This window comes from Lacerta agilis, chromosome 11, assembly GCF_009819535.1.
Source record: "Lacerta agilis isolate rLacAgi1 chromosome 11, rLacAgi1.pri, whole genome shotgun sequence".
Classification (NCBI taxonomy): Eukaryota; Metazoa; Chordata; class Lepidosauria; order Squamata; family Lacertidae; genus Lacerta; species Lacerta agilis.
Genome location: NC_046322.1, coordinates 14,621,945 through 14,648,353, shown reverse-complemented (window position 1 = coordinate 14,648,353; position 26,409 = coordinate 14,621,945). Strand labels below are relative to the sequence as shown.

At 45.0% G+C, this 26,409-nt stretch overlaps 1 protein-coding gene across 9 annotated transcripts in view; it reads right to left on the bottom strand.

Moving 5' to 3' along the window:
• ZNF532 (zinc finger protein 532) overlaps positions 1-16,748 on the bottom strand; it is a 53,207-nt gene extending 36,459 nt beyond the window's left edge. Inside the window, exons 1-2 of one of the 9 annotated variants that reach the window (XM_033164048.1) lie at positions 16,488-16,748; positions 12,200-12,329 (exon numbers count right to left, since the gene is read on the bottom strand). The gene's annotated coding sequence lies outside the window, so the exon portion shown is untranslated. Of the gene's footprint in view, positions 1-10,828; positions 11,086-11,495; positions 11,635-12,199; positions 12,330-12,853; positions 13,106-13,252; positions 13,277-16,487 lie in introns of those variants that run through there. The other 8 variants (XM_033164049.1, XM_033164045.1, XM_033164047.1 and 5 more) reach the window with 8 other exon arrangements.
• Positions 16,749-26,409: the final 9,661 nt, after the last annotated feature.

The following is a 26,409-nucleotide window of genomic DNA, read 5'->3' as shown; positions in this document are numbered from 1 at the left end:
CTAGATCCGAGTCGGGTCAAAACCAGCCTTCTCCCAACTTTACGCCTACAGACGCTTCGGATTACAACACCCATCTGTTGGCTGCCAGCACAGCTGGGAGTTGCAGTCAAAGACATGCGGAAGGCAGGTCAAGGCCAATCGGGAATCTTCTGGCATGCAAGGAATGGAAGAAGAAAGCCATTCGCTCTCATTTCTGGAGTCAACATGCCTGCATCGGCCGCCTCCCCTGACCCATGTACATCAGAACAAAGGTGAATCTATCAATGCATGCTCTGGCAACAGCAAAAATGCATTACAGTCATACCTCTGGTTGCAAAGGGGATACGTTCCGGAGCCCCATTCGCAACATGAGCAGCGTGCAACCTGAAGTGCCGCATCTGTGCATGTGCGCGACGCGATTCAGCGCTTCTGCCCATGCGCAAACCGCTGAACCTGGAAGTAACCTATTCCGGTACTTCTGGGTTCGGCACGTTCACAACCAGTGACGAACGCAACACGCAGCGTTCGTATCCAGAGGTATGACTGGGGTGGTCCAAGAGTTCCCTTTTTCTTTTTTAAAAGAAGAACCATTTAAAGCAGTGTGGTACAATGCATATATACCATCTCTATTAAAATGCTCCAGAAAGTGATGGGAGCATTAAGATGGAGGTGTTTGGGTGGGGGGTTTTCAACAGCACTACAGAGTAAGGTGATACAGAGCCCTAGCACAGGCCCAAGTGTTCCTCAGCCTATAGCTGCCATTTACATTCAAGAGAGAGAAAATGCATGTTTACAGTGTTCATAAAATAAATGCCACTCAACCTTGTGTCTCAGTTCTGGTTTGTGTATGATGCAACTGTAGCCTCTCCAATCTGCACAATGCTTCAACCCCGCAGGCATTTAACATCCTGGCTTCTTGACAAATCGCACTTGGCAGATTCTGGGGACACCACCATCCAATCCTATAGAGAGACCATCTACCTAGGAATCTAGATTTGCTTGCGTTCGTTGCCAATAGCCCAGTGCTGACAACCTGGTTAATTCATTTGGGAAACTGCGGTGTATAGCTTCGTGACAAAAAGCAGCTTGGAAAAGAGGGCGGCCTCTTTAACCCAATTCTTTTTGGCTTCTTCTCAATGCCCCTTAACTATGCTTTTCGAAATCGCCCTTGAGGATGATCAAATCACAAACTTGCACACAGAGAAAGAATAGGAGCAAAGAAAGTCTGTTTTCAAACCTTCTTGGACCAGCTCCACCAGCTCCCTCAGGAACAGAATTACGAAAGCCAGCTGTGAGGCAGAGCTTTATATACACAACTGCTTATGATCTTCCTCGACAGATTGCAACCAGACATTCACTCAGCCTGTGTCCACATCATTTCCTGCCTCCCCTGAAATTCCAGGATGCAACGTGGTTAACCCTTGTCCCAATCTCCTGCTGGCCTTGTGGCATAGCTGTCAACCTTTCCCATTTTTTGTGGGAAATTCCCTTATTATAGCATTGGGAAACAGCAGGGAGGGTTGACAGCTATGTATATAGCAGTGGGGAACAGCAGGGAGGGTTGACAGCTATGCCTTGTGGACTCTGCTTCAAAGGATGAAGCTGTCTTTATTCCCAATGAGACAGTGTGAGGAGGGACAGTGGATCAGGGCAGAGGCTACCTTGCAGTAGTGCCTCTTGGATACAACTCTCATCCCCGGGTTTGCAGGCCCCAACACAAGGGCAGTAGTGGGAAGAAACAGAGGGCAGGGCATTTGATGGGAAGAGGGGCTCTGCTCATTGTGCCTCAACTTCAGCCACTTTGGAAAGGGGAGCAGGGATGCCCACTCCTCCCCCCAACAGAGAGGAAAGTCTCAGTGAAGCCTAAGCCTGTAGGCCAGTGTTTTTCAACCACTGTTCTGCGGCACACTAGTGTGCCGTGAGATGTTGCCTGGTGTGCCGTGGGAAAAATTGAAAAATTCAAGAGAATTACTTTATATATAGTCAATATAGGCACAGAGTTAAATTTTTTAACATTTTCTAATGGTGGTGTGCCTCGTGATTTTTTTCATGAAACAAGTGTGCCTTTGCCCAAAAAAGGTTGAAAAACACTGCTGTAGGCAACCCAGAGAAGGAAACTCAGGAAGCGTCATCAACTGATTAGGAGCCTGAACAAAAGGGTGTAGCATTGCTGACTAGAACCAGGTGCCATTTCTGCAATCGGGGCTCACTCCTGAAGCACACACTTTGCAACCCTGACATTCTTGCAAAGTGAGCGAGTCTCTTGAGTGAGCACGCCATGCCTTGTCTTTAAAAAGCTTGGCGAGCAAGTCATGGAAGCTGTTGAGACATCTTCACTGCTTCCGTCCTGTTCTGAATGTCTTGCGTGATTCCTGAATGATGACTCCCAAACTTGGTTTCTGTGCCAAACCTTCGCCATTATTTGCCTGAATAAATATCCATTTCTTACTTGCGTGTAAAAGCTGCTCTCTGCATGTGTTGGGCATGAAGCAAGACACTTAACTGTGGAACTAGATCCAAAAGTCCCCAATGAGACAGTGAGATGCTCAAGTAAACTCCTGCACCAAAACATGGACCCAACAATGATGCCTATCACTAGACCATCAATGGCCCATCAACTAAAAGCCAGCATGGCCAACAGTCAGGGATGATGGGATGGGTGTTGCAGTCCACTAACTTCTGAAAGACATGGGACTTTTTAAAGATGCTGCAGGAATTCAGGAAAAGGGAGGAGTTACAAGGGTTTAACACTATTATATAGTTATTTATAGCCCGCCTTCTTCCTTGACAGGACCCAAGGCAACATTGCTGTTTGGGCCTATGCCTGTTGCATGACTTCAACATGCCTTGCAGTCTCGGAGTCTGTGACTCACATCCACAGTCAAGGCAACACCGTCATTATATAAAACCGACTGCGGCTTAAATCTTAACCAGTGATGCATTATCATCAAGCCTACCCAGACATATAATTAAGTTATCTATATCTGGCTGAAAATATGTTTCATTGATAATTTTATTATGTGCAACACTCAAGATTTTTTTCTGATTGAGAGGTCTACTGTTTCCCACCCCCACCCCCACCCCCCAAAAAATACATACAGGGGCAGCCAAGTTCTGGTCAATAAGTTGCATGAGTCTCTCAAATAATTTAGATACTGAGCAAAATGAACAGAAAAACAATTAAACTGGGGGAGGGGGAGGTAGCTTTATGCATGCTCCAAATGTACAAATCCATGGTAACATGCACACCATACATTTAAAGCATGCCGCTTCTCCCCAAAAGAATCATGGGAACTGTAGCTTACCCTTGCCAAAGTTATGGTTTACAGCACCCTTAGCTAACTATGGTTCCCAGAATTCCTTGGGGGGAAGCCATGTAATTTAAATGTATGATATGAATGTGTCCCAACAGAGCAATGGTTCTCAAAGGGTGTGGCAGGAAGATTCAAGGACAATCAAAGAAACAATTTAAACATTTCAATGCAGCATGGATATACAACTAGAACAAGTATCCACAGCTCTCTTCAAGAGCACTGGATATTCTTTGAAAATTCTCCACAACACAGGAATTTTCAACTCCGACAAATATGGAAGATCAGAAAAGAGAAAAGCCCATTTGTGTTGATGAGGAGGTGAGAGTTTGTCTCAAATTAATTAAAGGTAAAGGTAAAGGGACCCCTGACCATTAGGTCTAGTCACGGACGACTCTGGGGTTGCGGCGCTCATCTCGCTTTACTGGCCGAGGGAGCCGGTGTACAGCTTCCGGGTCATGTGGCCAGCATGACTAAGTCGATTCTGGCAAACCAGAGCAGCATACGGAAACACCATTTTACCTTCCTGCCGGAGCGGTACCTATTTATCTACTTGCACTTTGACATGCCTTCGAACTGCTAGGTCGGCAGGAGCAGGGACCGAGGAACGGGAGCTCACCCCGTCGCAGGGATTCAAACCACCGACCTTCTGATCGGCAAGCCCTAGGCCAGGCATAGGCAACCTTCGGCTCTCCAGATGTTTCGGACTACAATTCCCATCATCCCTGACCACTGGTCCTGTTAGCTAGGGATCATGGGAGTTGTAGGCCAAAACATCTGGAGAGCCGAAGGTTCCCTATGCCTGCCCTAGGCTCTGTGGTTTAACCCACAGCTAATATAAATGAGATTACCCAGCAAAAGCGAGCTCACACCTCTCACTGAGTTTATGATCCAAGTCCATGTGCAAGAGGCTCGTTTATAATTATTTTGGGGGAATGATTCTGTGTTGTTTCATACTTTCTGGATGTCCCGCGATCATACTATAAAGCAGCTGTGTTCCGTGTTATGAGTCAAGCACTGCTAGTTGTTTCTTTTCATTTTCCAACGTTATTTCTTATCAATCTAAAAATTTGGTGTGGTGCGAGCAAATTTTTATTCTGATAGTGCGGCCCAGAGAAAAAAAGTTTGAGAAGCACTGCGATAAAGAGAGTTCACATTTGTTCATTTCCCCCATCATCTGTCATAGCCAATAAGAATAATAGAATCATAGAGTTGGAAGAGACCACAAGGGCCATCCAGTCCAACCCCCTGCCAAGCAGGAAACACCATCAAAGCATTCCTGACAGATGGCTGTCAAGCCTCTGCTTAAAGACCTCCAAAGAAGGAGACTCCACCACACTCCTTGGTAGCAAATTCCACTGCCGAATAGCTCTCACAGAGAAAACGACTGCAGGGACACTTTGAGCATCTCAAGCCAAGCTACCAAATTGAGAGGGCTATGTCTTGGGAGAGACGGAATGGACAACAGAGAACTGGGGCTTATGCTGAAGCTAGAAGAGATCTTTCTTGGGGGTGCGATGATGGTCACTAGCTTAGATTCCACCAGGCTGTACTAGAGGGGAAAAAGAAAACAAGGGCCTCTTCATAAGGTCTGCTGAGACAGTAGCAACTTTGGGCTCCTCTTCCTGTTTTGATTCCTGTTAAAGTAAGTTTGTAGACAATATATAGTGCCTGGGTTAGCTTGTTTCCAGTGGTGTCTTTGTAATCTTGGGGGAAGGGACTACCTTATTACTGTCCTGTAGGCTGCACTGGGGTGCTTTGGGTCTTTTTCAGCTTCAAATAAATGACTTTAAAAAGGGGGTGGGAATTGAAGGAGGTCTATCAACATTTGAGCAGTGGTGGCTAAATGGAACTTCCATGTTCAGAAGCAGAATACTTAAGAACATTAGATGCACTAGTGCAGGATTTCCCAAACTTGGGTCTCCAGCTGTTTTTGGACTACAACTCCCATCTTCCCTAGGTAGCAGGACCAGTGGTCAGGGATGATGGGAACTGGCAGACCATGCTGGAAATACAATGCTAAATGAGATAGACCTTTGGTCTGATCCAATTAGGAAAAATTGTAATAATCACATATAAAAGAAACAGTATACAAGTAGTAAATAAGGAGGCCATTTACAGGATAATGGAAGTCTTTTATTTTTATGGCATGTTTTCTTTGTGTAAGTGGATAGGAGTTTAATTTTGATAATTAAATTGTCAATGGTGGTGGGTTTGTTTGTATGTATGAGTTGTTGTGGACTATGTTGTAAATAAAGTTAAAAAATGTGATATTTTTTTTTAAAAAAGGATCTTCTTACGATTAAGTAGCAAGGGCTGAGGAAACTGTGGCCTTCTGGATGACAAAAGACGCCTTCAGCCCCATCCAGGATGGCCAAGGAAAGGCATGGGAGTTGTAGTCCAGCCAAAAAGAAAAGAAAAGATGTTTATCAAAGCTTACAATAAAGTCCTCACCAAAGACACCTGAGTATGCTTAGTAGCCGTGGAATAAACAGAAAGGTCCAGTGTGCCGTAACTGCGAAAAGGTGAAGCATGTTGCTAATAACACCAAGGTCACAGGTTTGATCCCCGTATGGGACAGCTGCATATTCCTGCACTGCAACGGGTTGGGCTAAATGATCCTCAGGGTCCCTTCCAACTCTGTTATTCTATGATCCATGTGAAGAATGGTGAAAACAGAGATAAAGAATGCAGTTGTCAATATAGAAATTTAATAAATAATCATACTCTGGGAGGATATTGTTTTTGTTCGTTAAAAGTATGTATTTTTTGTTTTTAAATTGCAAACCATTCTGTGATCTCCAGAAGAAGGATGGTATAGATAATGATAATGATAATGATAATAATAATAATAATATGGCGAGTCCGCACTTGGAATTTTGTGTACAGGTCTGAGCTAACAATATTGCAGAACTGGGACGTGGGTGGCGCTGTGGTCTAAACCACTGAGCCTCTTGGGCTTGCTGATCAGAAGGTCGGCGGTTTGAATCCCCGCGATGGGGTGAGCTCCCATTGCTCTGTCCCAGCTCCAGCCAAACTAGCAGTTTGAAAGCACGCCAAAAAGTGCAAGTAGATAAATAGGTACTGCTCCAGCGGAAAGGTAAATGGTGTTTCCATGTGGTGCTCTGGTTTCGGTGTTCCGTTGCACCAGAAGTGACTCAGAAAAACTGTCTGCGAACAAATGCCGGTTCCCTCAGCCTGTAAAGCAAAATGAGTGCCGCAACCCCGGAGTCGTCTGCAACTACCTTTTTAGAAAAAGTTCAGAAAAGGACAAATCCCTTGTGAGGAAGGGTTAGAAGAGTTGGGGCCTTTTAGCTTAGGGAAAAGGCAAGTAAAGGGGAACACGTTAGAGGTATACGAGATTTACACATGGTAAGTGGAATCTGGATAGAGACACTTTTCTCCTTTTGTTGCAATGCTCAACCAATGAATTTTGTTGCAATGCTCAACCAATGAAGTTTTGTTGCATGGTCAACCAATGAAGTTGAGCACTGGTAGATTTGGGACAGAAAAGAAGAAGTCCTTCTGCACAGAGTACAACTAATCCAGAATGCAGCCGCCAGACTGGTGACTGGAAGCGGCGGCCGAGACCACATAACACCAATCTTGAAAGACCTACATTGGCTCCCAGTACGTTTCCGAGCACAATTCAAAGTGTTGGTGCTGACCTTTAAAGCCCTAAACAGCCTCGGCCCAGCATACCTGAAGGAGCGTCTCCACCCACATCGTTCAGCCCAGACACTGAGCTCCAGCGCCGAGGGCCTTCTGGTGGTTCCCTACCTGTGAGAAGTGGAGGTTACAGGGAACCAGGCAGGGGGCCTTCTCGGTAGTGGCACCTGCCCTATGGAACACCCTCCCATCAGAAATAAACAACTATTTGATGTTTAGAAGACATCTGAAGGCAGCTCTGTTTAGGGAAGTTTAAAATGACTGATGTTTAAATGTATTTTTAATCTTTGTTGGAAGCCGCTCAGAGTGGCTGGGGAAACCCAGCCAGATGGGCGGGGCATAAATAACAAATTGTTGTTGTTGTTTGGAAGTATGGAAATGCTGCCCTAAGAAGCAGTGGTGGCCACCAACTTTGATGGCTTTAAAAGACTGGACAAATTCATGGAAGATAAAGCTATCAGTGGCCAGTGGCCATGATTACTTTGTTCCACCTCCACTCTTGGAGGCACTAGGACTCTGAATATCATGTGCTTGGAACCTCAGGTGGAGAGAGCCTTGTTGGACTCCGTCTCTGCTCATGGGCATCCAGTTGGCTCTTGTGAAGAGGAGGAGGAGGAGAAGAAGAAGGAGAAGAAGGAGAAGAAGAAGAAGAAGAAGAAGAAGAAGAAGAAGAAGAAGAAGAAGAAGAAGGAGAAGAAGAAATAGAAGAAGAACCTGATATTCCGTCTTTCACTCCCCTTAAGGAGTCTCCCCTTAAGGAGTCTCAAAGCAGCTAACAATCTCCTTTCCCTTCCTCCCCCACAACAAACACTCTGTGAGGTGAGTGAGGCTGAGAGACTTCAGAGGAGGAGCAGGGAAGCGAACCCGGTTCACCAGATTACGAGTCCACCGATCTTAACCACTATACCACGCTGGCTCTCAGAGCACTGATTTAGATGGGCCTTTGGCCAGACCCAGCAGGACTCTTTTGATGTTCTTAGCATCTGAAACCTTCTACTATAGAGGAACAACATAATATGTAGGGGGAAATACACAGGGGGGCTTGACCTCCAAGACTTGTGAGGCTGTGACACTGCAATGCATGCTCCCAACTCCTAGGCACCCATTTCTGGGGTTTCGGTGGTGGTTTTTTAGATACTTGCATATAAAGAGCTAAAGAAATATTTCAGTTTCCTGGATGGCAACATCAAATGTTCCAGGCTTTCAGGCAACGAGAGTGTCAGGAGTATTCTAGCACTTCGTTGAGATTGAACGTTGTGCTGTTACAAACATTCCATGCCTGCAAATGGAAAGATCTGCTCCCCCTACCGCCACGTACTGTTCTGGGGGTTCTCTTACCACTGCCCAAACCAATTTGGGTGGGGGAAGGCTCCTGCACTAGAAGAAGTCTTTATGCAGGGCTTCCACTGAGGTTCATGCCCCTTGGGTCTGGGATTCTTAAACTTCAGAAAATTTTGCCTATCTTTAGCTTCAGTTGTGATAATAGAAGCATCAAGAGAAACAAACGGACAAGAAGTCACTCTGCCTATCACCAAAGCGGGTTATCTAAAGCAATGCAAAATAAAACTGAAAAAGATGGAGGAGGAAAAGCCATAATACAGCACGTTCAAACCGAACAGGGTTCAACGCCCAAGTGCTGCATTGTTTTTGATCACTTCTCAGCTTCACCAGCCCTATTTGGGATATTTCCTTGAACCAATAACCTGGTGCAAACTGCTTCACACATTCAGTTGTCAACTCTGATGTACATGCTGTGTGCAGATACCTTCAAGAAGAGAATCAAAGCATGTGCACCAACCCTCTAGCAGAAATTGTCAATGCATGTTACCAGTTTAAACAAAATAAGAATTTATTTAGAAATATTTCTCAACTGCCCTTCAGACAAAGATACCAAGGTGATGTACAATGCACATAAAAAACAAGGTACAAATGCAACACAACATCACACTGGGTAACTAACAGTGTCCTACACATGTTGTTGGACTGCAAATCCCATCAGCCCCAGCCAGGATGGCCCATGGAAAGGGATGGTGGGAGTTGTAGTCAAGTATCATCTGGAGGGCACCACTTTGACTACCCCTGGCGAACAACAAGGATAGGGAACCCATTACCCTCCTGATGTTAAACATCAGGAAGAACTTTCTGACGGTAAGAGCTGTTTGACAGTAGAATGGGCTCCCTCAAAAGGTGGTGGACTCTCATTCATTGAAGGTTTTTAAGCAGAGGTTGAACGGCCATCTGTCATGGATGCTTTAGCTGAGATTCCTGCTTTGCAGGGAGTTGGATCAGACAACTCTCAGGGTCCCTTCCAACTCCACAATTCTATCCTGTTGGATTATAAACTCCCATCATTCCTCATCACTAGCAATGATGGGCGAGGCTGTTGGGAGTTGGAGTCCAGCAACATCTGCAACTCTTCCAATGGTCTTGGACTACAACAACAGGCCTACTACGCTGGATGGATCAGGGATGACGGGTGTTGCAGTCCAAGCAACTTCCGGAGGGACACAGGTCCCCCATCCCTAGCATGAATATCATATTGATGGAGCGCTCAAAGGATAATTTACTTCTGCTATTTATTAATATCCTGGGCCATGTTAAGGGCTTCTAAAGTTCAGGCTCCTCCCTGAAAGTCAGGGGACCATCAGGAACCATCTCCTAGGCAGAGTAGGGTTCCTACTGGAATGGAAAATGAGAAAACTCCCACACATGTGTCAAAGTAGTTGGTCACACTCCTGGGATTATTTGGATCCAAGAATAGTATTCTATTTACACTGGGGTTGGGGTTTTTTTTTGGGGGGGGGGAGTATTTCCTCTGCTGCAGCAGTGGTGAACGGATAGCACTGGCAATTCATTGTTCAAGACACCCACACGTAATCCCAGTGAACTGGGAAGAAGTAGGCCCTGGAAATGTTTGTGTCAACGTTTTCACACTTGCACAGACAAATCAATATCCTATGTGTACCTAGGGTTACACTTCCAGTGAAGACAAAGCAAATTGCTTTATTTCCGAGAAGACCTAAAAGCCACTAACTGATTCAGAAGCAGCTAGGAAGCAGATTCCAGCATGAGCTCCTCCTAAGAAGACCAGCTCTCAAAAAATAATAATCTGCATTTTCAGCTTAAAAGGATGGCCTACATGTGCAGGGGGTGGGTGGGTGGCACAACACACACACACACACACCCCAATCCTCAAAAATCTCTCAGAGAACAGAATGTTTGAATATATTATACAGAAACATCCAAAGAATCATAAACAATTATCTGTTCGGGTTTCTTGCGCTACAGCAAACAGTTCCAGCACAAAATGTAACTGAAAAGAAAGAAGAAATGCTTTGCAGTAAGAAAAAAAATAGAGCACACACAACACAGACACACATATCCATGCATAGTGCAATGCCTCTTCCAAACCCCAAATCCAGTAAGAACATTGCCACAAAATGAAGTGTTAGTACTTACAGTTTTATAAAAAAAAAAAACCTTACAAAGCAGAAAGGTGGTCTCATGTAACCCCAGGGATCTCAGCTGACCCTAGGGAGGAGAAAGACCCAATGCAGACTAGCCATCCATATTTTCCCCATTATGTTACATGGGCTGGTACTGCCTAAAACAGCATTATCTACAGCCCAACACCGAACCACTGTATATTGACATTAAATTCAACACACAAAAATGGAATCACAGCACAGTTGTCCCTCTCCCCACCCCCAGCCATGCAAGCTATTTAATGCCCTGTCAGATCTGAGACACACAAAACAGTATACCTGGTGTTTTTTTTTTAATTTAAAGAAAAAAACCTCCATACCAAATGTCTGCAGGCTTGAGACCACATGCAACTTTCAATACACTGCAATTTATTCCTTAAATACCTTATGTCATCTGCTGCACAATCAGGAAATAAAGAGGTTCCTTAATGCTTGTGTCACCCTCTAAATGCAGCCAACCTTGCCTGTCACCAGCCTCCATGGAACTTACCCAATCAAAATACTCCCAAGGCTTTTAAGATTGTCTACTTTATTCCGCTTGAATACAATGGACAACCTAAATTTCAAACTAGATCAGAACAATTTTTTTCATCCTACTGTTTATCCTCCATCTTTATTTGGGCTCCTTCTCTCCGCACCTAACCCCCCCCCCCCGGTTTGTTTTTTTTCCATGACTGCAGATTTATAATACCAGCTGCCAGCTAGGGCAGGCTGGATTTTTAGAAACATCATAATGCACGTAAAAATTCCAGCGTTCCTGACGATTTCCTGTTTTAGGAAGTCACAGTTTTCTAGCCACAGAATCCCCAAAGGCAAAGAAATGTTTAGGGCTCCAATATAATCTCTGAGAGCCTTTGTTCTTCCTTTTGCCACATTCATTATTGCTTTCTCCTACCTCCCCCGCTCCCTTTCTCTTGAGTCTCCAGCTTCAGTAGAAGATGCAAAATGCCTGCTCTAATCCTAGCACACATTTATTTTTTAAGGAAGGAAAACAAATCTTATCCATTATCTAATGCTCTGAAGCTTTGAGTCAGGAGGAGACATTCCTTACCAGCTGATGCACTCTCCATCCGGTTTCCTATTTGTATGTAATTAATTCTCGAGTATTGTAATTCATGCTACTAGTAATCCACTGGAGTTCTACACAAAACCTTTTTTTAAAAAAAGCATCCCCTCTGTTGGACTGCAAAAGCCTCCATTACAATACAATTTAGTAAGCAAAATGCATAGCTTATCTGGCATTTGTACACACACACACAATGTCTGACTCAAAAACTCCTTTCCCTTACCTCTCAAAAAAAAAACAAGAGAGAGGAAGAAAAGAGACAAGGTTATTTAGTTTGGCCAAAAGAGGAAGGACATAAGAAATCATCACTTTTTTGATGATTAGATGGGAAATTATAAAAGTTCAATGGGCCAGTAATGCAAAACAGCCCTCTGCCATGTGGTCCATGATTTATGATTGTCATACAGGGGCCTGTTCTTTTATGAATCAGCAGATGAAAGAAAATTCCTGCCTTTAAGGTACTGTACACCAAACAAATACAGTACTGTTAGCCTGGCTATCAATATAAACCATAGCTTTAATCCTATTAAATCTGGACAAATTTAATTGCATTTCTTCACCTAATTTAGACCACTGCTTTTCCCCCCACCAAAGTGCCTGGGTGTGCAACCACAAAACTGCATTCAGGCTCTGCATACATGTTCCTCAATGCCATTGTGATCATAGTCAAATAATACCATAGAGCTCACCTTGTGTACCTTGGCCTGTGACAGATTTTTGTTTTGGTTTTTTTTTTTAATGCCAATGATCAGCTATGCAACCACAGATGCATAGCCACTGCAAACCTGAAAGGGTTAAAGGCAGCCCCAATCAATAGGCCTGCAAGGAGAAAAAGAAGAGAGAATGCCTTTTAAGCCTCTTTTGAAAATGCTTTCATGAGCAATTCTACAACAACACACAGGGTTGCTCTTGGCCTTTAACAGTGACACAACACACAGAGAGACATATAGACTTAATAATGCTATTTTCTTTCCTGAAAAGAAACGGCAAGACAGCAGCACCCTGTAAATACAAAACAGCATGCAAAGCAGCAATCCTGACTCACAAGCATAGAAATACAAATCTTCCAATCCTCTTTTTTTTTGTTTATTTTGTGCAGCTGGAAAAAAACAAAAACACAACCCAACACCTACATATCCAAGTGTGCCACCTAGCAAAGCAAACTATTTTTCTTTCCTTTACAAAAAGGGTGATAAATCTCAGTTCTTGTCCATTGCTTCAGCAAAAGAAAACCAAAAAAAAGGAGATAAAAAAGGCATGAACCAGCCAAAAGTAATCTCAGTTACTGAAAATATGTACACAGATACACAGAATCCTTTATGACTATTACAGTAGCCACATACCAGTGCTGTGTGTCTAAAGTGTGCATTCACATATTGTTATGGGATGGTATCTTTCTGCAAGATCCTCTGCTTTTGGCTGCCATGGAGGGAGGAAGCTCTCCCACTGTAGCTCAATGACTGCATTGTGTTCAGGAGCTGATCTGCCTCAAACCAGTTTTAGCCGGTTCTGGTCACCCTACATAAAAAGCTATGGCAACCCTCGCTGAGTTGCCAACAAGTCCCTGAAAATCAGAGGGACTCGGGTTGTTTTCTTCTCTGGTGCAAGGGCAATTTTTTGCCCAGGGTGCCCTCCTGTTTTCAATCGCAGACCCCCTTCCCCACCCCCTACACAAGCACACAACACCACAACAGCATCACACCCCCCCACGCCTCCTCTTCTCTTCTTCCTCCACAACTTACCTCCCCCAGAAACCTGGCCGAAAAGCTCTGTGTGTGTGTGTGTGTGTGTGTCTCTGTAGCTAACAAAAGAGAGACCGCAATAAAAATAAAAAGAAATCCCTACAGGATCTCCTTTTGCTGCACAAAGGATTCTCGGACAGAGGAGCAAGAGGGTGGCTGCTGCCAAGCAGAGTCCCCCCCCCTCCCCCAAATCGCGGCTCCCCAAGAGAATAAGATGCTTCTAATGAGAACCATCGCTTCTCTTACTGCCCTCCTCACCAGGGCATCTTCAAAGCAAGGCTTCCTGACTCAGAAACCAACCCATCCTTGCAATATTTGGGGAGGCTGAAAGGAATCCTCTGCCCCGGCCCAACACTGCTTATTATGGGTCTGTTCAACCCACCCTGATGGTTGCAGCAACACATATATAAAACCCTGGCCTTGTGGAGACAGGGTGTGTCCCCCCCCCTCTCACTAGAAGGTGATTGAAGAGCAAGGCCTTTCCCTCACCTACCCACATCTCCATCCTCATGAAGAGCTGTCTATCCTTTGCAAATGGAGGCTGGAGTCCACTGGGGTTGGTGGGGTGGAAGGCAGGGAGCCAAAGGCAGAGAGACCCAACTTATTCTAGTTCTGCCTTCATCCTCCTGCCTGTTGAAGTCTACAAGGGCAACAGTGAGACTAAGGAGGAGAAATCACAAAAAGGCAGGTAGGCAGGAGTGGGCTGGCTTGAGAGCTGATTCAGGTTAGTAGAGGCAGTGCCCCATTCACCCTAATGGACCATTGCTATTGGTCATTCTGACTGGGGCAGATGGGAAACCAACAACACTTGAATTACCCATGAGGATAATTCGAAACCATTTTTACCAGTTTCTTTGTTTGTATTTGCATAGGCTTTTTAAAGGATTAGTTCATTTCATTCAATCCGGGATGGAGAAACTGAGCTGTTGGGATGATGAGGTTGGAGTCCAACATCATCTGGTGGGTCACTGGTGCCCCATCCATGACAGGGTAGAATAGAAGGCTCAAATTTTCTTATTGGCTTATTGCCAACCCTAAAACAGAGCAACTACCATTGACTTGGTTTGCTAGCAAACAAATACAGCAGTATTAGAGCTTTATTATATTATATTATATTATATTATATTTATTATATTATTAATCCCTCCTATTTCTGTTTCAGACTATAACAGCTTGGCTGCTTCCATACTTGGAAGATATGGAATTCTGCATTACCCAACCACCAGAAGACCTGATCATGCTAGCATCCTCCTAATACCATCTCACTATCACCCACCCCCCACTTTCTTCTCAACGTGGGTCCTACTCACATTTTCTCTACCACGCTCTTCCTCATCTCCTTCCATACTCTGTCACATGCCACCACCCCTCGCTCAAAAGTCCCTTGCCATTGTTCCTAGGTGGAGGACCACAGTTCAGTAGCAAACCACATATTTTGCATGCAGAAGGTCCCTAGCATCTCCAGTTTAGGTAGCAGGTGATGTGAAAGGCTTCTGCTGGAGAGCAGACTGGGCAGGTCTAGACCAGGCACCCCCAAACTCGGCCCTCCAGCTGTTTTGGGACTACAACTCCCATCATCCCTAGCTAACAGGACCAGTGGTCAGGGATGATGGGAATTGTAGTCCCAAAACAGCTGGAGGGCTGAGTTTGGGGATGCCTGGTCTAGACAGGCAAATAAGTCTAGCCTAGTATAAAGCAGCTAACCAATAGTTCTGAGATCTCTACAGAGGTGAGGCCCTTTTGTTATCTTGTCAACACAAGGGCACTGAAAACTCACTCCCTTCTGAAGCAAGCACAAGTAACATAGCTTTCGCTACTCCCCTACTGGTGCAACATTCAGTGGGTAAGATTTACTACCCCTTGCTGCAAGAAAATCACGTTTATTAAGAACTCCAAAATCCATAGCTGGGCATTAACTTCATTGGGTGGCACACTTTTGGGTTGGACCCAACCCAAACAATGCTCAGCTGTGGACCTGAACCTCCCCACTCCTCCTCACCTTCATGGACCAACATAGCAACCTTTCTTGTTCGTGTTTACAAAAGGATGCCTTCAAGGTATGAGGGACCTCACCCAGTGGCCCCATCTGACAGCAAGACAATTCCTGGCCTCTGGGTCTTCTTTTCAATCCAGCTCCACTCTAATTGGGGCTGGAAAGTTACGCGCCCATTACCTGGGAGTAAGAGCCACTGCTGAAATCCTGAGTAAAAGCGCGCAGGCCTGCACTGCACCAAGAGGCCCAGGAAGGGCGCCGCGGGCGAGAGGAGGCGGCTGCGCCAGTTTTGGGAAAACAAGAGAGGCCCAGAAGGTATAAATGGAAGAAGCCATTATGCTGCAGTCTCCTGCGGGTTCTTTCCGCACGCAAGAAATACCCACTTATGGGCTGTGTGCCATGGGGCCTGGGGTGGGGAGCGGACATGGGCTCCTAATACATTTAACGTAAGAGACACGCACACAAAGAAAGGCCCTCCCCAGGAAAATCGCTTGGCCCCATATCCGGCTGCAAAGAAAGCACTTTATGGTGGGAGGGGGGCTGTTTAAGCACACACGCTTTATTTTTAAAAAGCACACAACGGCGTTTGAAATTCAGCCAGGAGAAGGCCTCCCTCCCAAGGCTTGGCGATGCAGGCCAGCTCCAAGATGCCCCCGGCAGCAATCCTTCTCCCGGGTCTGGAGCGCGCGGCAGAGGCCTAATCTCCGGCGGCTGCAGCAGCAGCAGGCGCCTTGCCTGTTCCCGGGCGAGCTCCCGTGCTGCAGAAAGGCTCCAGCGGCCTTCCTCCCTGGCAAGCCACAGCTTCCTTCCCTAGCTTCTCCCGCGCGGCTGCTGCTGCAAGTGCTCTGCAGCTTCGCCTCGCTTCTCCACTACCACCCAGCCAGGTTCCTCCTTTCCATGCCGCGTAGGCGCTGCAGCGGCAGCTCCGGAGAGGAACCAAGCGGCTGCTGCTTTTGGATTTTCCTTCCCTTGCGAGCTCCTGCAAATATCCAGGCGGGAGGGAGGAAGGAAGGGGGTGTTAAAATACCATGTCCTGTGTGCTTTTTAAAAAGGGGTTCTCCCGTGGGAGGTGCATCAGGCAGAGGCACCACCAGGGTAGGAAAGAGAAGAGGCAAGGAAGGGAAATCGGCACCATCATCATCATCATCTCCACCAAAAAAAACCACCGCCTCTCTCCTTTCTCTCTCTCCCCGGCTCTCCCCGCACCGCATGCAAACTGCTCACACCCCCATGCAAACAGACCTGCTGCTGCTGGTAGCCTTGGGCAAGAGGCCAGTGTGCTGCCACCCGGGGAGGGGCTGTTCCTGCAAGGGGTGCTTTCAGGCAGACATGTTTAAGAGCTCACTGCTCTCTCTCCTTTGCCAAGAGGAGCCTGCAGAGAGGAGAGAGAGCGAGAGAGAGAGGCCTGGCTTTAAAAAAAGATGGTTGCACATAATGGCAGGCAAGGCAGGCAGAGGGGGAGAGCGCGCGCGAGGCTCTTGCAAGGACTAGGAGGGGGAAAGGTGGGGGTGGGGGATGCCTCTGTGGCTTGGAAAAAAGGGATGGATGGATGGATGGGGTTGCGTAGGGTAGGTGGGTGGGAGGGAAGAGATCTCCCCTGTGGATTCAATTTAAAACTTGTCACCAGAGTGTGAAGAAAACGGGGGCGAGGGGGGGGGGGAAGAGAAGGAAGGAATTTATTTTTTTCCGCCTTTATTGGTGGTTCGTCTCTAGAAGCTTCTCTTCCACCCTCCCACCCCCCACTTTAGAAATAAGGGATTCCCTCTTGTGGAGAAAGGAGTTAAAAGCCATTCCCCTCCCCTGGCATGTTTTAATTACAGGCAAGGAAGAAAAGGCGAGGCTCCTGGGGTGAAGAAAAAAAATGGGACCTGCAAAAAAAGGCTGCAGTGTGCAGAGATTGCGGTGCTGGTTGCGTTTTGGCAACCTTCCTCAGGAAACTAGATTGAGCAGGCCAGAGTTGGGCTGACTAGGAAACAAAAAGTAAAGGGTTCCCCTCCCGCCTCTTCCACCCACCTTCCTTGAGGTAAAACTCAATTAAAATGTGTGTTGTCTGCTATGCGTGTGTAGCATAAATCTGAATAATTACATATTTTATACCTTAGGTTGGGAGGTGGGTGAGATAGAGACACACACATCCACATACAAAACAAACATGGATATATAATTCAGGTGAACAAAGAATGGTGGATTTTCCTCAGACTGATATCAGGGGTTTGGGGCGGGGCAGTTGTGCCCTGTTTTTAAAAGGCTCTGCCCAGTGTAAAGAGTAAAATACAGTAACAGATAATCTGGTATGGGAGCGAATAGGGATGGGATCTCACTGATCAAGCAGAAGATGGAAGCAGGTTTTCGCTTCATCTCTAGTTTGGGCCTCATGAAGAAGTCTGAGGAATAAGGGCAGAATAATGTATGTGAGCTAGCCCACCGCTGTTTCTGATTTTACTGGCGTGTCCACATTAAGCGTGCTCACATTTGCTGCTAACAACCTGCTTCTGCTCTTATCTTGCTTTATACAGCAAATGTGCCATTCTTAAAATCATAAGGATGTCTTTGTTTAGGAGCATAATTCATGTGGCCTCAATAAAAACAGAAGACATTTTAAATCCTTGATTTAACCCCCCCCCCAATGTATGCAGATATTTTTTCAGCTCTGCACCATGGAGGCAAGGAAACAATTTCACCTTTATTTTCTTGGCCCATTCTCAAGTGAGTCTTGACTACTTCTCTGATAAGCATCTGTATTCTTGGAAAATATGTTTTCTTAACTGACAAAGCAGCAGCAGCATCCATCAACTATGCATCACAGCAGTTCTCCGTGCTTTTGCAATTAATCTGTGTGTCAACACCTTTTTTGTTCTGGGAACTGCATTGCCTGTTTTTCCATAGCATAAATGCAGTGCCCATTTCCCCACCCCATCTTTCTATAGGTGCATTTTCTCTCTCTCTCATGGTGGCTTATTTGCATGCATACCATGCATTAGAAGCCAAGGAAAATTCCTAGCATCAGGCCATGTGTGTAGGGGGGGCACAGGGGAGCAGCTGCCCCCCATCAATAAAATTCAATACAAATATGTAGCAAACAGGTTCTGCACCTCCCTTAAAAAAGGCCTGCCCTTTCTAACAAAAATCCTGGCTACACCCATGCATCTGGTCACCATATTTAGGAGCTTTCCAGGGGATCAGGCAGAGAGGGTTCTCTCCTGTCGCCTGACCCTTCTTAGTAGAGAAGCTGAAGATTGACCCTGGGACCGTCTACATGTAAAAGCATGTGCTTACTGCTTTGCTAACAACAAATTTGCATCTGCAAATTGGAGCCGGTGGGTCTCAAAACTTCAGTGAGTTAGGGATATATTCTTCATGTGAAGATAGGCTGTGGCACATTGAGGGGGTGAGATCAGTGTGGGTCCAATGGTCAAGAAGGTGGTCACTGCACATGCAGTAGACTGAAATGCTGGCTGGGAATGATGGGCGTTTGAAGGGTCTCTGGTTCCCCACCTCTTGAGTTAAGATCATATTCTACTCAAAGCTGTTTCTCTTATCAGTACCTATTATGAGACTCGGACAGACCCAATGCGACCATTAAGAATACTTGGGTAAGGTCGGCAGTTCAGATCGGTGTGATGGGGTGAGCTCCCGATGCTCTGTCCCAGTTCCTGCCAACCTAGCAGTTCGAAAGCATACCACCATGAATAGATACATGTAAATAGGTACCGCTGTGGCAGGAAGGTAAACGGCGTTTCTGTGTCCAACAAGGTGTCCCATTGCACCAGAAGCAGTTCAGTCATGCTGGCCACATGACCCAGAAAAGCTATCTGCAGACTGCTGTAAACAAAATCTGCCCTTTTCCTCTTATGGGGTATCCAAGAGCCTGTATAGCGTCCTTTAAGTGGATTCCCTATTGGTAGGAGAAAATAACAGAGGCCAAGCAGAGAATATTGAGAAGCAAAGCAACTGGTAAGCCTGATCTTTATTAAAACTGTTGCAACAGGGTGCTCACTCACCACATGCAGGAGGGAGGAGGAACCCAGAACATTGGTGTGCAAGCTCTTATATAGACTTGAAATTGCCCACCTTGTAGCCCAGGACCACCCCCGATACATCATACATACATCACTGAAGGGGTGGTTTACAACAGAAATGCTGTCTGCCAGGACCTGATAATGGACACTGGTTGCATTACTTGGGCAGTCTGGCCATTCTTTTGTGATGGTAAATACACAGTTCCTGAATCCAGGTCACAGGCTCACCCTATTCATACACAGATATGCCCTTAAGACAGGATTTGTGAGCAAATAGACAATGGGGAGGTTTTCCCCTTTCCTTCCTCCTTGCAGAGAAACATTTGAGGTCAATTTGGAAGAGTCAAAATGGTTTCAGGACTGATTTCCTGTACTGTTTCAGAAATGTGGTTTATATATTTATGTATGTGTTTGCCTGGTACATTTATGAACATTTAATTTATATATTTGGGACCTTAAATTCTTATAACAAGACGAATGCCGGCTCCCTCGGCCTGAAAGTGGAGATGAGCGCCACACCCGTAGTCGAATTCAACTGGATTTAACCACCTAGGGATCCTTTCCCTTTCCCTTTTACTACAGTGGTACCCCGGGTTACGCACCCCCCCGTGTTGTGGACATTCGAGTTGTGAACGCCCGCAACTCGGAAGTGTTTCCAGAGCGTGCGCAACCCGCGCACGACCCCGAATGCGCAGAAGCGCTCAAATCGCACTTCCGGGTTTTGTGCATTGCATACCGCGACCCGGAACGGATCGCATATGTAACACGGGGTACCACTGTACTTGGGTTGCAGCCAGGGCCAAGGTAACGATTGGGAAGGTGAAATAAATGAGCATATTGTTGTCCATTGGAACTCTAAATCAAAACAATTCTTAAAAAGGAGTCTTTAGACAACCAAACCCTTAAATTTTCCCATTTCATGATGTCAGATAAATGCGTAAGTTTATTAGTGACAGCACCTTTCTTGAAGCTGCATTTTAGAAAGAAAGAAAGAAAAAAAGAAAATCCTCGCCTCATCTGCCCCCACATTTTTGGTGGGCTAAGAAACCTGTATGTTTCATTAAATTTTACCTGGAAGTCAAAAATATTTCTATCAAGCATCTTTAAAACTTTGATTAAAACAGCAGAAGACTAGAAGCTTAATTGCTGTCTTAGGGCATGTTCCCAAAGTGAGCAGCACTGTGTTATTATTTACAAACTTATACAATAAATTCACTGCTGTTTGTGAGAGGCCTTTAATATGATTTTTTAATGTGCTTTGCACAGTATTATTTTCTAAGATTTCGGAAAAAGACAAGTTTGCCCTTAACTACCAATCTCCCCTGTAAAGGGTATGGTGTGAAGACATGAAGCAGCAACCTAGAGCTATTCAGTGTGTAAGTGTGAGAAGAGCCAAGAACTCTACGGAGTCTGTTCCATAACAGCAGAAAAGTGGATCACAAACATGACCAATCCTTTTTAGGATGAACTCCCAGTACATTTGCGGCGGCAGTGAGACCAAAAAGGTTTGGCCAGTGCTCTGAACAGAATGTGCACACTAGAACACATTTTCCCAAATTGCAGTCCATGGGCCAATCTTCGTTCAGGTGGTTTGCAACATGTCCGTGGATTTGTGGTGAAGACAATATGGCACACCCATCAGCTTAATTATATTGATTTTTAACTGTATTTTAATTGCTGCCGTTATTTCTTAACGCTGCATTTTATTGCATTAAGATTTGAATTATTTGGAATACAATAAAATACAGCATGTAACAAATAAAAGCAGCAATAAAAAAATTAATCATTAAGTGGTCAGCCGCATTTGGTTAGAGTGTGGTGCTGATAATGCCAAGGTTGCAGGTTCGATCCCAGTATAGGACAGCATTGCAGGGGTCCTCAGGGTCCCAACTCTACAATTCTATGATTCTGTGACCCTTGGCAATCTCCTGAGTGGTCCATGGAGGGGGGATTTTGGGAACTACATGCTAGAATATTCTCTGAATAAGCAGAGTTTGTGTGACATATATTTAAGGGTCCCTTGGCAGATGAGTTGATACGTACATGGGTTCCCTCAATGTAGGAAGTTTGAACATTACAGTACTGCACTAGAGTTCAGATCTTGGTCCCTGAAAACAAAATTATTCAGCCTCAAGAGGGCAGCACACTGATAGGCCGTAATACAGGTTTCCTCAACCTCAGCCCTCCAGATGTTGTGAGACTACAATTCCCAGCATCCCTGACCACTGGTCCTGCTAGCTAGGGATCATGGAAGTTGTAGTCCCAAAACATCTGGAGGGCCAAGGTTGAGGAAGCCTGCTGTAATAGCTAACAGCAAACCTTAAGAGTTGCAGAATGATAGACGGGACTGGCCCAAGGCATTTTGCTGCCTGAGGCTAAGGAGGAGAGAACACACACATCTCAAATCCATGTACATAAGTCAATTGTATTGGCAGGTAAAACATTTATATACAGTACTACTTAATCGTGGACATTTCCATGTGGTGTCAAACCACACAGAAAATGAAATTGCAAAACAATATCACAAAACCAAAGATTACCTTAAAATGAGCAAGAAATTCTTAGTCACACACCTGAAGATTAGTAAGGAGGGTGTCTGTGCAATCTCAGCCAGGAGTTCCTCAGGCTTGAGCTTCCTACACTGAATTTACAACTGAATCTTACTACAAATCCGCTAACAGGAAAGGAGCACAATATCCTCCAGGAATCCTGAAGATAGCAGGCATATTTGAGGGTTGCAGAGCAGGCCATGTGACGTGCACAACTCTAGTCTGCAACGGAGGTGCTTGGCGGGAAACTTTGGAAGAACAGCCAGTGGGTTGGATCTGCTGAAGAGGTCAATCTGCCTAATGGTAATGCATTTAATTGTGCCCGGAACAGACATTCCAGCTCCACTCAGGACTGTCCAGGGACATTTTGTTTCCTGAGACCAAGCAGCTAATGATGTCCACCCACAAGTCAAGGTGGACAGCACTCATGACTGGTCAAAGCCGAAGACCACTCAAGTGCTCTCCCCCTCCCTGGCAGGAAAAAGTATATATGTTTCCCTTTCGCAACATCCAAAATCCTCTGCCTGAGGCAGCCAACTCATTTTACCTCATGTCGGAGCCAGCTCTGGCCTATAGAAAAAGCTCTCTCACACACAAAATTACATTTTCTTCTGTTGTTTCATACCTTCCAACATTCCTAAGAAGGAGGAATGTATCCAAATACGTTCTGCTCAAAGTATTAATGGACCTCTGTTAGTCATGTTTGATGCTTTTTTGTGATGGTTGGTATTCATCAGTACAGAATACTATCACCTCTTTTTTGCTCCCAGTGGCAGCCATTTTGTGCTGGCACCCTTGGCACTTTTCTCATGGTATGAATACCGGCACCTCATTTTTTAAACCAAAAAAGCACTGCTTGTGTCCATTAATTTCAGTGGGTCTAGTCTGGGGAATGAATAACATTGGACACAATCCACACCCTCAAACTGCGAAACCAGTGCTCAAGGGCGAATTTCTGAGGGGAAACTGAGTGTAGGAGCGTGGTGGCAATTTTAGAAACAAGATTTCACGCCGCTGCTCCCCACCACCCAAACTTCACATTGTATCATTTTGATTCCTTCGATAGCTTTAACTCTACAATCAAACTTTGCTGGAACAAGCTCTTCTACGACAATTACCTGGCCTTTGAACATATGACTCAAATTCGGCAAGTGTTAAGTGCGCACACAATTAATGCCTTGTCTAATCAGGCTCATCTGCTTAGGAAAACTTGAAAATGCCAGTTTCTACACATCTCTTTGTTGTACCAGATGTGCGGTTTTGCTTCTCTTAATATGTATTAAAGATATGCTGGTCACCGCTGAATAATTCATTGCACACATGCCTGATTAAATAGCAGCTCGTACTGATTAATAAGCGTGCCGTTAGCCTTTTGCAGATGGCACTGTCATCAGCTATTTAAGCCCTGTATGCTCACCTGCATGGAAACATAAAGGGAAACGGTTGGCATTGAACTCTACATACAGGTTGCTGAGTGTATCATTTATATTAATGGCATGGCATCTCTCTACAGCCAAGCCCACACGATGCTAAAGCTGTCAGGTGATTTTGCCAGCTGAAAATATATGGGTGGCAGTGGGGAACCTTTGTTCAGGTCAAATTTATCCTCGTCTCCATTGCTATATGCGTCCTCAAGGCACTTTCTAATTTTAAAATTTACATTTAGCAATAAATACAGGCAACGACCATTTACGCTTGTTCAATATGTGTGCAGCAAGGCCTCCAACATTTTTCTGATGAAAATACGGCTGTCCTATTTAATTGTTGTTGCTGTTGTTGTTATATTTTATTATATATACCCCACCCATCTGACTGGGTTACCGCAGCCACTCTGGGCACCTTCCAACATACAGTCATACCTTGGATCCCAAATGCCTTGCGACTCGAATGTTTTGGCTACCGAACAGCCAATCTGAAGCCGTGCCTTGGTTTTTGGAAGCCGAATGGGCTTCTGGAATGCATTCTGTTTGACAACCAAGGTACAACTGTATATAAAAACATGGTGAAACATTTTTTTTAAAATTCGTTATATGGGGTAATAATAATAATAATAATAATAATAATAATAATAATTTATTATTTGTACCCCACCCATCTGGCTGGGTCTCCCCAGCCACTCTGGGCAGCTTCCAACAAACATTAAAATAGATTTAAAATATCCCTTCAGATGTCTTCTAAAGGTTGGCTTGGGTTGCATAACCATACCCTCCAACATTTCGCAGATGTCCTAAGGAAAAGCAGGAAATTCTGGGGTCAAATCAAGCAGGGACGGCTTCTGTAAATCTAGGACTGTCCCTGGAAAATAGGGACACTTGGATCTTTAAAAACAAAAAGACCCCACTGATTTTCATTTAGTAGCAGTGCTAAGGTAACACTATGAACTCTGTGAATTGCCAGTTTAGGATGAATAATGTGCCTTGTTAGTGCTATTATGTAGAAATCAAAAGTGGATATGTGAAAGCGGTTCCCATATTCCAGGCTTGAAGTCAGAGGTGGGTGTCTGGCCTGGGCAAGTTGAAGATCACTGATATAGTTCATTAGAATAGCGAAAAGTTGGGCAAGCCCCATGAAACTGTGGTTTGCTCAATACTACTTCATCTTTCCTTTCCCTTTTGTCCCCCAAACAGGAAAACATTGCCATGAGGTGAAGAAGAAGAGTTTGGATTTGATATCCCACTTTATCACTACCCGAAGGAGTCTCAAAGCGGCTAACATTCTCCTTTCCCTTCCTCCCCCACAACAAACACTCTGTGAGGTGAGTGGAACTGAGAGACTTCAAAGAAGTGTGACTAGCCCAAGGTCACCCAGCAACTGCATGTGGAGGAGCGGAGACGCGAACCCGGTTCACCAGATTACGAGTCTACCGCTCTTAACCACTACACCACACTGGCTCTCTGATTCTCTGTCACTGTTTTCTCCTGGTGAAGATTAATTTTGAATGAATCCCCCCCCCCCTAATGTGAATAAGGATCTAACCACATCCCAGAAAAGAAGAAGAGGAAAATCAGATTGCAGCCTTTCGGGAACTGCTGGACTGACATTGTGCAAACTAATTGGATATTTCTCTCCAAACTCTTTTAAAAGCTCATAGTGTGTAAATAAAAGATAATTCCATTTCTATCCTCTGTGGGGTAGGAGGGGGGGGGGGAAGCAGGGGAAATGAAACCAAGAAAATAATAGAACTGATCACAGCTGAGGAAGTGTTTTTTTTCCCCCCAAGTGTGTAGAACAGCGACATCTAGGAGCTGGCTAATTAATTGCACACTGGCTCAAAATGCATCTTAAACATCACCTGTGCGACACTGTAGTAGCCCTGCTGATATATGCATGCAAGGAAGATGGGTAACTGCTTAACCACCTTTACTATCCGTTTATTTTTTAAAATTTTACTAACCACTCAAACATGAAAAATGGATTTCAGGGCAGTATACGAAGAAATTTAAAATATAAATCCTGCCAGCTTGTTCCTGAGAAGGATGGGTGCAAAACAAGTATTTATTGACCCTCCCTGTCATTCGCTCTGGTTCCAGCTACTGTCAAGTTCCCTGTCTTCTGTCCTACAAATCCCAACGAACACCAGCCACGATTGCCTAAAATGGCACATGGAGAGGGGCCTTCCACCAGTCAAAGACCAATGGAATAGATCAAGTTTGGAATATCCCCACATAAAACTGATGTTTGTGATGGCCCATTTCCCCCCTACCAATTGTGGCAATTGTACTGCTCTGTGCTAGATGCTGTATGATTTTTCATTGTATTTTTCATGACACCTTTTATTTCTTTAAAGGTAAAGGATGGTCAGGCCAAGGGAGCCGGCATTTGTCCACAGACAGCTTTCTGGGTCATGTGGCCAGCAGGACTAAACCGCTTCTGGCGCAACAGAACACCGTGACGGAAACCAAAGCGCACGGAAACGCCGTTTACCTTCCCACCGCAGAGGTACCTATTTATCTACTTGTACTGGGGTGCTTTCAAACTGCTAGGTTAGCAGGAGCTGGGAAAGAGCAACAGTTCATCCCGTTGTGTGGATTCAAACCGCCAACCTTCTGGTTGGCAAGCCCAGGAGGCTCAGTGATTTAGACCACATCGCCACCCGCATCCCAATATTTCTTATAAGAAATGAAAGACTCAATAAGCTACAATAAAAATCAATATGGATAGTTAAGGTGCCCATGGGCACCTGATGAGGTTTTACGGACCGTAGGTTTGGGAGCAATTGCAAGAGATTTGAAAATTCAGAATGTATATTTACTTTCTGGTATAATTAATGTGGAATGAGTACCCTCTAGTGGAAAAGTTTGGGAACAACCACATTTGTACTTTTGTGTCTCAGAATTGGTATTTGTTATTTTCCTGTACAGCTACCAGGAGATCCCTGTTGGATCAGAATTAACACCCATCCAGATCAGCATCGTGTTTAGTGCAGTGGCAAAACAGATGCCACCCAGGAAGTAATGAGAACAATAGCAGTGTTGCTCCATAGACTTATAATTCAGAAGCATGCTCCTCTGGAACTGGAATTAATATAAAACCGTCTTGGCTAGTAACTATTTGATGATGACCCTCAATGGATTTGCCTAATCCCATTTTATTTTT